At 44.8% G+C, this 14638-nt stretch overlaps 1 protein-coding gene across 3 annotated transcripts in view; it reads right to left on the reverse strand.

Moving 5' to 3' along the window:
* lhfpl4a (LHFPL tetraspan subfamily member 4a) overlaps window positions 1-14638 on the reverse strand; it is a 74259-nt gene that overhangs the window by 36266 nt on the left and 23355 nt on the right. The window lies entirely within an intron of this gene.

Below are 14638 nucleotides of genomic sequence, written 5' to 3' on the forward strand. Positions count from 1 at the left end.
GTGCCTTGAATTCTAAATAAATCACTGACAGTGTCACCAGCAAAGCACCCTGACACCGTCACACCTCCTCCTCCATGCTTCACGGTGGGAAACACACATGCATAGATCATCCATTCACCTACTCTGAATGGAGTTTGGAACCAAAAATCTCAAATTTGAACGCTTCAGACCAAAGGATACATTTCCACCGGTCTAATGTCCATTGCTCATGTTTCTTGGTCCAAGCAAGTCTCTTCTTATTTTTGGTGTCCTTTAGTAGTGGTTTCTTAGCAGAAATTCAACCATGAAGGCCTGATTTATTCAATCTCCTCTGAATATGAGATGTTACTTGAACTCTGTGAAGCATTTATTTGGGCTGCAATCTGAAATTATACTCTGCAGCAGAGGTAACTTTGGGTCTTCCTTTCCTGTGGCCAACCTCATAAGAGCCAGTTTCATCATAGCGCTTGATGGTTTTTGCGACTGCACTTGAAGAAATGTTCAAAGTTCTTGACATTTTCCGGATTGACTGTCTTAAAGTAATGATGGACGGTAATTTCTCTTTACTTATTTGAGCTGTTCTTGCCATAATATGGACTTATAGTGCTATCTTCTGTATACCATCCCTACCTTGTCACAACACAACTGATTGGCTCTAACGCATTAAGAAGGAATGAAATTCCACAAATTCACTTTTAACAAAAAATTGTGAACTCTAAATGTAATACATGTGAAAATATGGTTTTCTGTTAATTGAAATGCTTTCCAGGTGATTACTTCATGAAGCTGGTTGAGAGAATGCCAAGATTGTGCAAAGCTGTCATCAAGGCAAAGGGTGGCTACTTTGAAGAATCTCAAATATATGATTCCATATGTGTTATTTCACAGTTCTGATGTTTTTTTTACCTTTATTTAACTAGGCAAGTCAGTTAAGAACAAATTCTTATTTTCAGTGACGGCCTAGGAACAGTGGGTTAACTGCCTGTTCAGGGGCAGAACGACAGATTTGTACCTTGTCAGCTCGGGGGTTTGAACTTGCAACCTTTCGGTTACTAGTCCAATGCTCTATCCACTAGGCTACCCTGCCGCCCCTTCACTATTACTCTACAAAGTAGAAAATAATAACATTAAAGAAAAACACTGGAATGAGTAGGTGTGTCCAAACTTTTGACTGGTACTGTGAAAACAGTGCATTCGGAAAGTATTTTGACCCTGTTATGTTACAGCCTTATTCTAAAATGTATTAAATAGTTTTTCCCCCACACCAATCTACACACAATAGCCCATAATGACTAAGCAAAAACAGGTATAGACATTTTTGCAAATGTATTAAAAATAAAAACCATAAATATCACATTTACATGAGTATTCAGACCCTTTACTCAGTACCTTGTTGAAGCATCCTTGGCGTGTTCTTGGGTATGACGCTACAAGCTTGGCACACCTGTATTTGGGGAGCTTCTCCCATTTTTCTCTGCAGATCCTCTCAAGGTCTGTCAGTTGGATGGTGAGCATTGCTGCACAGCTATTTTCAGGTTTCTACAGAGATGTTCGATCGGGTCCAGGCTCTGTCTAGGCCACTCAAGGACATTGAGACATGTCTTCCTCCTGCATTGTCTTGGATGTGTGCTAAGGGTCATTGTCTTGTTGGAAGGGGAACCTGAGCGCTCTGGAGCAGTTTTTCATTAAGGATCTCTCTGTACTTTGCTCCATTCATCTTTCCCTCGATCCTGACTATTCTCCCTTGTCCCTGCCTCTGAAAAACATCCCCACAGCATGATGCTGCCACCACCATGCTTCACCGTAGAGATGGTGCCAGGTTTCTTCCAGATGTGACACTTGACATTCAGGCCAAAGAGTTCAATCTTTGTTTCATCAGACCAGAGAATCTTGTTTCTCATGGTCTGAGAGTCCTTTAGGACCTTTTGGCAAACTCTAAGTGCGCTGTCATGTGCCTTTTATTGAGTAGTGGCTTCCGTCTGGCCACTCTACCATAAAGGCCTGATTGGTGGAGGGCTACAGATATGGGAGTACCTTCCAGAAGGACAACCATCTCCACAGAGGAACTCTGGAGCTCTGCCAGAGTAACCATCTGGTTCTTGGTCACATCCCTGACCAAGGCCATTCTCCCCCGATCGCTCAGTTTGGCCGGGCGGCCAGCTCCGGAAGAGTCTTGGTGGTTCCAAACATCTTCCATTTAAGAATGATGGAGGCCACTCTATTCTTGAAGACCTTCAATGCGCAGAGATGTTTCGATACCCTTCCCCAGATCTGTGCCTCGACACAACCCTGTCTCGGAGCTCTATGGACAATTCCTTCGACCTCATGGCTTGGTTTTTGCTCTGACATGCACGGACAGAGCAAAAACCTTATATAGACAGGTTTGTGCCTTTCCAAATCATGTCCAGTCAATTGAATTTACCACAGGTGGAAGAAAACATCAAGGATGATCAATGGAAACAGGATGCATCTGAGCTCAATTTAGAGTCTCATAGCAAATGGTCTGAATACTTATGTAAATAAGGTATTTCTGTTTATTTTTTATAAAATGGGCAAAAATGTCAAATCTGTTTTCGCTTTGTCATTATGGGGTATTGTGTGTAGATTGATGACAAAAAAAAGAAAATGTAATCAATTTTAGAATAAGGCTGTAATGTAAACAAAATGTGGGAAAAGGGAAGGGGTCTGAATACTTTGCAAATGCACTGTACGTTTTATTAGCTAAACAATGCGTCAATCTCCTTGCCCTGCATGCTAAACATGTGCACGTGTGTGTGTGTGTGAAGCAGGCAGCTTGGGAGTTCTCTCTATGGGCCTGAGAAGTCCCTGTGTGGCCTACAGGCCAGATGTGACCAAGCCGGGTTATTTTATTGGGCCGTTCCTCCTGATTAACCCCCTCACTCTGATTCAACGTTAAGGAAGGAGAACTCTTGCTATAATGGAACTCTCAGCCCACACTAATAAAGCATCTCGGGGTAGGAGTGCTGATCTAGGATTAGGTCCCCCCGTCCAACCTATTCACTATATTACAATCTAAGAGGAAAAAGTGTTCCTGGATCGGCTTTATGAATCCGGGCCCTGGACTTGTGATTCTGGACTTTAGACAATTAATTTAGACCCAAATTCTAACTTGATCTGTGAACCCTTTTCACACTGACATTGATGTCTGATTAATGTACTCACATTCTTCTCAATTTCTGTTAATCTATTCCTGGTCATGGTTAGAAGGGATCCAGCTTTTGTCAAATTAATGTCAGATTTGATGTTTCGTAGCAGGTTAGGAGAATGTACGCAGCAGGTAAGGATAATTAACACAACAGGCTAGGAGAATTAGGCTAAGGTTAGGAAAAGGGTTAGGGTTAGCTAAAATGCAAAACATTGAAACTTTTGATGTTAATTTGACCAAAGCTGGAGCCCTTTCTAGCCATGACCTCTATTCCTTGTCAATTGGTCCAGGAAGTATTTCTGGATTCTGATTGGTTGTTTTCTGCTTGTGGCTGGCTGACACAGGTTAAGATTTAGACTTAATAATTAATGGCCAATTATTTACATCGGTGTCAGGGATGGTGGAAGAGTCTTCAATAAATGTAAGCACATGCTCTCTGAACTTGATTGTATGTATTTACAGTGAGCTTGTCACGTTCTGACCTTTATTCCTTTGTTTTGTCTTTATTTAGTATGGTGAGTTGGGGTGGGCAGTCTATGTTAGTTTTTCTATATTTTCTATTTCTGTGTTTGGCCTGATATGGTTCTCAATCGGAGGCAGCTGTCTATCGTTGTCCATGATTGAGAACCATATTTAGGTAGCCGGGTTTTCATTTGTGTTTTGTGGGTGGTTATTTTCAGTCTTTGTGTGTCTGCACCAGATAGAACTGTTTCGGTTGTCACTTTGTTGTTTTGTATTTTTGAAGTGTTCAGTGGTTTAAAAAAAAAAAAGATGAACACTAACCACGCTGCGCTTTGGTCCTCTCCTTCTTCCACCCAAGACAGCCATTACAGAGCTCCAAAAGTATTGGGACAGTGATCCACATTAATGTGGATGCTACGGTGATTACAGACAATCCTGAATAAGGACGCGTGAGAAAGTTACAAACGCACAAATACCATACCCCCCCAAAATGTTAATCTCCGATGTTATTGTAATGTTGAGAGGTTAGCATGTATTGGGGATATGATATTTGTGCATCTGTAACTTTCTCACTCATCATTATTCACAATTCATTCAGGATTATCCGTAATAATGGTATCATCGACATTAAATGTAAAAGTGTTTAGAAACATATTCTATTCTTATTTACAATAAAAGGAACTCCAAAAATGACACAATACATTATTTACCATTAATTTCTATTGGGCACAATTATAACCTAAAACACAACCAAAACAAACAGCAAATTCATCCAACAAGTTTGTAGAGTCACGATCTTGATGTAATCCTTGCGTGCTAGGAATATGGAACCAAATACTAAACTTTTGACTACTTTAATACACATAAGTGAATTTATCCAAATACTTTTGGTCCCCTAAAATGGGGCGACCATGTACAAAAAGTGCTGTAATTTCTAAACGGTTCACCCGACATGGATGAAAAAAATGACAGTATGCACTTTAATTTACCTCATAATTGTATCATTTCAGATCCGAAGTTCTGAAGTACAGAGCCAAAACAACAAAAAAATGGGCCACTGTCCCAATACTTTTGGAGCTCATTTTATATATATATATATATCTATATATATATACATACACAGTGCCTTGCGAAAGTATTCGGCCCCCTTGAACTTTGCGACCTTTTGCCACATTTCAGGCTTCAAACATAAAGATATAAAACTGTATTTTTTTGTGAAGAATCAACAACAAGTGGGACACAATCATGAAGTGGAACGACATTTATTGGATATTTCAAACTTTAACAAATCAAAAACTGAAAAATTGGGCGTGCAAAATAATTCAGCTTAATACTTTGTAGCGCCACCTTTTGCTGCGATTACAGCTGTAAGTCGCTTGGGGTATGTCTATCAGTTTTGCACATCGATGGACTGAAATTTTTTCCCATTCCTCCTTGCAAAACAGCTCGAGCTCAGTGAGGTTGGATGGAGAGCATTTGTGAACAGCAGTTTTCAGTTCTTTCCACAGCTTCTCGATTGGATTCAGGTCTGGACTTTGACTTGGCCATTCTAACACCTGGATATGTTTATTTTTGAACCATTCCATTGTAGATTTTGCTTTATGTTTTGGATCATTGTCTTGTTGGAAGACAAATCTCTGTCCCAGTCTCAGGTCTTTTGCAGACTCCATCAGGTTTTCTTCCAGAATGGTCCTGTATTTGGCTCCATCCATCTTCCCATCAATTTTAACCATCTTCCCTGTCCCTGCTGAAGAAAAGCAGGCCCAAACCATGATGCTGCCACCACCATGTTTGACAGTGGGGATGGTGTGTTCAGGGTGATGATCTGTGTTGCTTTTACGCCAAACATAACGTTTTGCATTGTTGCCAAAAAGTTCAATTTTGGTTTCATCTGACCAGAGCACCTTCTTCCACATGTTTGGTGTGTCTCCCAGGTGGCTTGTGGCAAACTTTAAACAACACTTTTTATGGATATCTTTAAGAAATGGCTTTCTTCTTGCCACTCTTCCATAAAGGCCAGAGTTGTGCAATATACGACTGATTGTTGTCCTATGGACAGAGTCTCCCACCTCAGCTGTAGATATCTGCAGTTCATCCAGAGTGATCATGGGCCTCTTGGCTGCATCTCTGATCAGTCTTCTCCTTGTATGAGCTGAAAGTTTAGAGGGACGGCCAGGTCTTGGTAGATTTGCAGTGGTCTGATACTCCTTCCATTTCAATATTATCGCTTGCACAGTGCTCCTTGGGATGTTTAAAGCTTGGGAAATCTTTTGTATCCAAATCCGGCTTTAAACTTCTTCACAACAGTATCTCGGACCTGCCTGGTGTGTTCCTTGTTCTTCATGATGCTCTCTGCGCTTTTAACGGAACTCTGAGACTATCACAGTGCAGGTGCATTTATACGGAGACTTGATTACACACAGGTGGATTGTATTTATCATCATTAGTCATTTAGGTCAACATTGGATCATTCAGAGATCCTCACTGAACTTCTGGAGAGAGTTTGCTGCACTGAAAGTAAAGGGGCTGAATAATTTTGCACTCCCAATTTTTCAGTTTTTGATTTGTTAAAAAAGTTTGAAATATCCAATAAATGTCGTTCCACTTCATGATTGTGTCCCACTTGTTGTTGATTCTTCACAAAAAAATACAGTTTTATATCTTTATGTTTGAAGCCTGAAATGTGGCAAAAGGTTGCAAAGTTCAAGGGGGCCGAATACTTTCGCAAGGCACTGTGTATATATATATATATATATATATATATATATATATATATATATATATATATATATATATATATATATATATATCTCAGCAGAGCTGATCCCATTTTGAGACACAGCACTTTTAAGTAATTTTCTTCCCATCTCTCTGTCTTTCTCTCACACACACAGGCACACACACACACACTGCTACCATTGTAGGGGTTAAACACAAGGGAAGTGCACTGTGGATGTACATAAAGGTTATACCTTCACCGAGGGAATTGGAGATAGCTAGCTACACTAGTGACCTCCAACTGAGAGCTGTACCTTAAATACAGTTACTATTATCACACTCTCTGTGTGAAAAAATAAACTCTAATCTTTCTGTACTATTTCTAGCTTCGGGGCTTTTGAGCAGCTTGAATTCTTTTTGAATGAAAAAAGCTTTACTAGGCATCGATTTGATTTGGAGACAAATACTAAACAGTGAAGAGAGATATGTTGTTATTGCGTCAGACATATCCTGTGGAGTGAAAAACAAACACACAGGCTGTTCAGAGGCTTGACGACAAACAAACAGCATGACGAATTGCCCGTCAGTTATTAACGTCCCCCAATTGCGGTCCTCTGAATGGAAATCCAATTGACTCGCTCTACCCTAACGTTGCAAGACAACAACTGGATGAACAAAACCAACTCGATTCAATTAACTCTGACCGTTAGTGTTAAACCCATTCACAGTCGCTGTGGAGTGTATGAGATACATTCTAATAGAGCAAAGGAAATGAGAATAGGGCGTCCGAACAACATGCTTTGGGTGCTTCGGTAAAGCATCAAGCCGGTCCCTCAACATTGGAAATAGCTTGTTTGAAAAGTGCTAGTATGAATATAAATGGGCTATTCTGACAGGGATTTACAATATATCTGCCATGCAGCCTAGTGTGATTTGTACAGTATATATGGCCAGTCAGCTGAGAGATTTTTCCCCCTCGCTCTATGAAAATAACTACATTTCCCAGATGCCCTCGAGGCCTTGGCGTTCCAGAGGTGTTCATTATATTTTGTTTGGCCCAGCTGGGAAGAGGGGGCGTGAGGGGGAGGAACAAATGACTAAATCGATGAATCTTAATCCAAGGCTAATGCCAGACAGCACATACACACATTCACAAGCTCATGAACATACATGAATGCATTAATGGCACACAAACATACATCTACTGTAAACATATACATACTGTAAACATACATATGACAACTACACAACTACTATACCCAAACCTTTACCAGAAAAAACATCCTGTGTAGTGCTGCCCTTCTAATAAGAACAATATATTCTTAATCTGCTTGTGTTATATTTATACATTATATACCATACCAGTCAAAAGTTTGGACACGCCTACTCATTCATATGTTTCTTTATTTTCTACGTGGTAGAATAATAGTGAAGACATCAAAACTATGACATAACACATGTAATCGTGTAGTAACCAAAAGTGTTCAAATAAATAAAAATATATTTTAAGATTCTTCAAAGTAGCCACCCTTTGCCTTGATGACAGCTTTGCACACTTGACATTCTCTCAACCAGCTTCATGATGTAGTCACCTGGAATGCATTTCAATTAACCGGTGTGCCTTGTTAAAAGTTCATTTGTGGAATTTCTTTCCTTCTTAATTCGTTTGAGCCAATCGGTTGTGTTGTGACAAGGTAGGGGTGGTATTGTCATGTACTGTCATGTTGTGTCTTGTTTCTGTCCTTTCCCTTCACCCTGTCTCCCTCTGCTGGTCGTTGTTAGGTTACCTTTTCTCCCCCTCTTTTCTCCAGCTGTGCCTTGTCTCCTCCTAACTACCTCGTCACCCCTTTTCCCACCTGTTCCCTTTTTCCCTCTGATTAGTCCTCTATATCTCTCTCTGTTTCTGCTCCTGTCTTTGTCGGATTCTTGTTTGTGTTGTTCATGCCTGAACCAGACTATCGTCATGTTTGCTGCAACCTTGTCCTGTCCTGTCGGAACCTGCCGGTCCATCTGAGCCTACGTTTTGTTTTGTTATTAAAGAAGCTCTGTTTACGTTAATTCGCTTTTGGGTCCTCATTCACGCACCGTAACAGAAGAATCCGACCAAGAATGGACCCAGCGACTTCGGATCCTCTCCACTCAGCCGTCGTGATCCAGGGAGCGATGCTAGGCAGACACAAGCAGGAATTGTCTGCTGCTCAGCATGCCGTTGAGACCCTGGCCACCCAAGTCTCCAACCTCACAGAACAGGTTCACCATCTCCGCCTCGATCCACCGGCCACTTCCAGGGCTTTCGAATCTCCGGAGCCCAGAATCAATAACCCGCCGTGTTACTCTGGGGAGCCCACTGAATGCCGCTCGTTCCTCACCCAGTGTGATATTGTGTTTTCTCTCCAGCCCAACACTTACTCCAGGAGCACTGCTCGTGTCGCCTACGTCATATCTCTCCTTACTGGACGGGCTCGTGAGTGGGGCACGGCAATCTGGGAGGCAAGGGCTGAGTGTACTAACCAGTATCAGGACTTTAAGGAGGAGATGATACGGGTTTTTGATCGATCTGTTTTTGGGGAGGAGGCTTCCAGGGCCCTGTCTTCCCTATGTCAGGGTAATCGATCCATAACAGACTACTCTATTGAGTTTCGCACTCTTGCTGCCTCCAGTGGCTGGAACGAGCCGGCTTTGCTCGCTCGTTTTCTGGAGGGTCTCCGCGCAGAGGTAAAGGATGAGATTCTCTCCCGGGAGGTTCCTTCCAGCGTGGATTCCTTGATTGAACTCGCTATTCGCATTGAGCGACGGGTTGATCTTCGTCACCGAGCTCGTGGAAAGGAGCTCGCGTTCTCCGTTGCCCCCCTCTCCGCATCACTACCATCTTCCTCTGCCGGCTCGGGTGCTGAGCCTATGCAGCTGGGAGGTATCCGCATCTCGACTAAGGAGAGGGAACGGAGAATCACCAACCGCCTCTGTCTCTATTGCGGTTCTGCTGGTCATTTTGTCACTTCATGTCCAGTAAAAGCCAGAGCTCATCAGTAAGCGGAGGGCTACTGGTGAGCGCTACTACTCCTGTCTCTCCTTCAAGATCCTGCACTACCTTGTCGGTCCATCTACGCTGGACCGGTTCGTCAGCTTCCTGCAGTGCCTTAATAGACTCTGGGGCGGAGGGCTGTTTTATGGACGAGACCTGGGCTCGGGAACATGACATTCCTCTCAGACAGTTAAGGGAGTCCACGGCCTTGTTCGCCCTGGATGGTAGTCCTCTCCCCAGGATTCAGCGTGAGACGCTACCTTTAACCCTCACTGTTTCTGGTAATCATAGCGAAACCATTTCTTTTTAAATTTTTCGTTCACCTTTTACACCTGTTGTTTTGGGCCATCCCTGGCTAGTTTGTCATAATCCTTCCATTAATTGGTCTAGTAATTCTATCCTCTCCTGGAACGTCTCTTGTCATGTGAAATGTTTAATGTCTGCTATCCCTCCTGTTTCCTCTGTCTCTTCTTCACAGGAGGAGCCTGGTGATTTGACAGGGGTGCTGGAGGAATATCACGATCTGCGCACGGTGTTCAGTCGGTCCAGGGCCACCTCTCTTCCTCCACACCGGTCGTATGATTGTAGTATTGATCTCCTTCCGGGAACCACTCCCCCCCGGGGTAGACTATACTCTCTGTCGGCTCCCGAACGTAAGGCTCTCGAAGATTATTTGTCTGTAGCTCTTGCCGCCGGTACCATAGTCCCCTCCTCCTCTCCCGCCGGAGCGGGGGTTTTTTTTGTTAAGAAGAAGGACGGGTCTCTGCGCCCCTGCATAGATTATCGAGGGCTGAATGACATAACAGTGAAGAATCGTTATCCGCTTCCTCTTATGTCTTCAGCCTTCGAGATCCTGCAGGGAGCCAGGTTTTTCACTAAGTTGGACCTTCGTAACGCTTACCATCTCGTGCGCATCAGGGAGGGGGACGAGTGGAAGACGGCGTTTAACACTCCGTTAGGGCACTTTGAATACCGGGTTCTTCCTTTCGGCCTCGCTAACGCTCCAGCTGTCTTTCAGGCATTAGTCAATGACGTCCTGAGAGACATGCTGAACATCTTTGTTTTTGTTTACCTTGACGATATCCTGATTTTTTCACCGTCACTCCAGATTCATGTTCAGCACGTTCGACGTGACCTCCAGCGCCTTTTAGAGAATTGTCTTTTTGTGAAGGCTGAGAAGTGCTCTTTTCATGCCTCCTCCGTCACATTTCTCGGTTCTGTTATTTCCGCTGAAGGCATTAAGATGGATCCCGCTAAGGTCCAAGCTGTCATTGATTGGCCCGTCCCTAAGTCACGCGTCGAGTTGCAGCGCTTTCTCGGCTTCGCGAACTTCTATCGTCGTTTCATCCGTAATTTCGGTCAGGTGGCAGCCCCTCTCACAGCCCTTACTTCTGTCAAGACGTGCTTTAAGTGGTCCGTTTCCGCCCAGGGAGCTTTTGATCTCCTCAAGAATCGTTTTACATCCGCACCTATCCTTGTTACACCTGACGTCTCTAGACAGTTCATTGTCGAGGTTGACGCGTCAGAGGTGGGCGTGGGAGCCATTCTTTCTCAGCGCTCCTTCTCTGACGACAAGGTCCACCCTTGCGCGTATTTTTCTCATCGCCTGTCGCCGTCGGAACGTAACTATGATGTGGGAGACCGCGAACTGCTCGCCATCCGCTTAGCCCTAGGCGAATGGCGACAGTGGTTGGAGGGGGCGACCGTTCCTTTTGTCGTTTGGACTGACCATAGGAACCTTGAGTACATCCGTTCTGCCAAACGACTTAATGCGCGTCAGGCGCGCTGGGCGCTGTTTTTCGCTCGTTTCGAGTTCGTGATTTCTTATCGTCCGGGCTCTAAGAACACCAAGCCTGATGCTTTATCTCGTCTCTTCAGTTCTTCAGTAGCCTCCACTGACCCCGAGGGGATTCTCCCTGAGGGGCGTGTTGTCGGGTTGACTGTCTGGGGAATTGAGAGGCAGGTAAAGCAAGCACTCACTCAAACTCCGTCGCCGCGCGCTTGTCCCAGGAACCTTCTTTTCGTTCCCGTTCCTACTCGTCTGGCCGTTCTTCAGTGGGCTCACTCTGCCAAGTTAGCCGGCCACCCTGGCGTTCGGGGTACGCTTGCTTCCATTCGCCAGCGCTTTTGGTGGCCCACCCGGGAGCATGACACGCGTCGCTTCGTGGCTGCTTGTTCGGTCTGCGCGCAGACTAAGTCCGGTAACTCTCCTCCTGCCGGCCGTCTCAGGCCCCATTCCCTCTCGACCGTGGTCTCACATCGCCTTAGATTTTGTCACCGGACTGCCTTCGTCAGCGGGGAAGACTGTTATTCTTACGGTTGTCGACAGGTTCTCTAAGGCGGCTCATTTTATTCCCCTTGCTAAGCTTCCTTCTGCTAAAGAGACGGCACAAATCATCATCGAGAATGTTTTCAGAATTCATGGCCTTCCGTCAGACGTCGTTTGGACAGAGGTCCGCAATTCACGTTTCAATTTTGGAGGGAGTTTTGCCGTTTGATTGGGGCTTCCGTCAGTCTCTCTTCCGGCTTTCACCCCCAGTCTAACGGTCAAGCAGAACGGGCCAATCAGACTATTGGTCGCATCTTACGCAGTCTTTCTTTTCGCAACCCTGCGTCTTGGTCAGAACAGCTCCCCTGGGCAGAATACGCCCACAACTCGCTTCCTTCGTCTGCGACCGGGCTATCTCCTTTTCAGAGTAGCCTCGGGTACCAGCCTCCGCTGTTCTCATCTCAGTTCGCCGAGTCCAGCGTCCCCTCCGCTCAGGCTTTTGTCCAACGTTGCGAGCGCACCTGGAAGAGGGTCAGGTCTGCACTTTGCCGTTATAGGGCGCAGACTGTGAGGGCTGCTAATAAGCGTAGAACTAAGAGTCCTAGATATTGTCGCGGTCAGAGAGTTTGGCTCTCCACTCAGAACCTTCCCCTTAAGACCACTTCTCGCAAGTTGACCCCGCGGTTCATTGGTCCGTTCCGTATTTCCCAGGTCATTAATCCTGTCGCAGTTCGACTTCTTCTTCCGCGATACCTTCGTCGCGTCCACCCGGTCTTCCATGTCTCCTGTATCAAGCCCGTTCTTCGCGCCCCCGCTCGTCTTCCCCCCCCCCCCCCCCCATCCTTGTCGAGGGCGCACCCATCTACAGGGTCCGTAGGATTTTGGACATGCGTCCTCGGGGCCGTGGTCATCAGTACCTAGTAGATTGGGAGGGGTACGGTCCTGAGGAGAGGAGTTGGGTTCCCTCTCGGGACGTGCTGGACCGTGCGCTGATCGATGATTTCCTCCGTTGCCGCCAGGTTTCCTCCTCGAGTGCGCCAGGAGGCGCTCGGTGAGTGGGGGGGGTACTGTCATGTACTGTCATGTTGTGTCTTGTTTCTGTCCTTTCCCTTCACCCTGTCTCCCTCTGCTGGTCGTTGTTAGGTTACCTTTTCTCCCCCTCTTTTCCCCAGCTGTGCCTTGTCTCCTCCTAACTACCTCGTCACCCCTTTTCCCACCTGTTCCCTTTTTCCCTCTGATTAGTCCTCTATATCTCTCTCTGTTTCTGCTCCTGTCTTTGTCGGATTCTTGTTTGTGTTGTTCATGCCTGAACCAGACTATCGTCATGTTTGCTGCAACCTTGTCCTGTCCTGTCGGAACCTGCCGGTCCATCTGAGCCTACGTTTTGTTTTGTTATTAAAGAAGCTCTGTTTACGTTAATTCGCTTTTGGGTCCTCATTCACGCACCGTAACAGGTATAGAGAAGATAGCCCTATTTGGTAAAAGACCAAGTCCATATTATGGCAAGAACAGCTCAAATAAGCAAAGAGAAATGACAGTTCATCATTACTTTAAGACATGAAGGTCAGTCAATTCTGAAAATGTCAGGAACTCTGAAAGTCTCTTCAAGTGCAGTTGCAAAATCCATCACTCGCCATGATGAAACTGGCTCTAATGAGGACCGCCACAGGAATGGAAGACCCAAAGTTACCTCTGCTGCAGAGGATAAGTTCATTAGAGTTAAATTCACCTCAATTTGCAGCCCAAATAAATGCTTCACAGAGTTTAAGTAACAGACATCTCAACATCAACTGTTCAGAGGAGACTGCGTGAATCAGGCCTTCATGGCCAAATTGCTGCAAAGAAACCACTACTAAAGGACATCAATAAGATGAAGAAACTTGCTTGGGCCAAGAAACATGAGCAATGGACATTAGACCGGTGGAAATAAGTCCTTTGGTCTGATGAGTCCAAATTTGAGATGTTTGGTTCCAACCGCCACATCTTTGTGAGACGCAGAGTAGGTGAACGGATGAGCTCTGCATGTGTTGTTCCCACCATGAAGCATGGAGGAGGAGATGTGATGGTGCTTTGCTGATGACACTGTCGGTGATTCATTTAGAATTCAAGGCACACGTAACCAGCATGTCTACCACAGCATTCTGTAGCGATACGCAATCCCATCTGGTTTGCTCTTAGTGGGACTATCATTTGACCAAGAAGGAGAGTGATGGAGTGCTGCATCAGATGACCTGGCCTCAACCCAATTGAGATGGTTTGGGATGAGTTGGACTGCAGAGTGAAGGAAAAGCAGTCAACGTGTGCTCAGCATATGTGGGAACTCCTTCAAGACTGTTGGAAAAGCATTCCTCATGAAGCCTTTGAGAGAACGCAAAGAGTGTGCAAAGCTGTCATCAATGCAAAGGTCGCCTACTTTGAAGAAACTAAAATAAATTTTGATTCATTTAACACTTTTTTGGTTATTACATGTGTTATTTAATAGTTTTGATGTCTTCACTTTTATACAACAATATAGATCCTGTATATACACTGCTCAAAAAAATAAAGGGAACACTAAAATAACACATCCTAGATCTGAATGAATGAAATATTCTTATTAAATACTTTTTTCTTTAAATAGTTGAATGTGCTGACAACAAAATCACACAAAAATTATCAATGGAAATCAAATGTATCAACCCATGGAGGTCTGGATTTGGAGTCACACTCAAAATTAAAGTGGAAAACCACACTACAGGCTGATCCAACTTTGATGTAATGTCCTTAAAACAAGTCCAAATGAGGCTCAGTAGTGTGTGTGGCCTCCACGTGCCTGTATGACCTCCCTACAACGCCTGGGCATGCTCCTGATGAGGTGGCAGATGGTCTCCTGAGGGATCTCCTCCCAGACCTGGACTAAAGCATCCGCCAACAGTCTGTGGTGCAATGTGGTGTTGGTGGATGGAGCGAGACATGATGTCCCAGATGTGCTCAATTGGATTCAGGTCTGGGGAACGGGCGGACCAGTCCATAGCATCAATGC

This window comes from Oncorhynchus mykiss, chromosome 17 (genome assembly GCF_013265735.2).
Source record: "Oncorhynchus mykiss isolate Arlee chromosome 17, USDA_OmykA_1.1, whole genome shotgun sequence".
Taxonomy (NCBI): domain Eukaryota; kingdom Metazoa; phylum Chordata; class Actinopteri; order Salmoniformes; family Salmonidae; genus Oncorhynchus; species Oncorhynchus mykiss.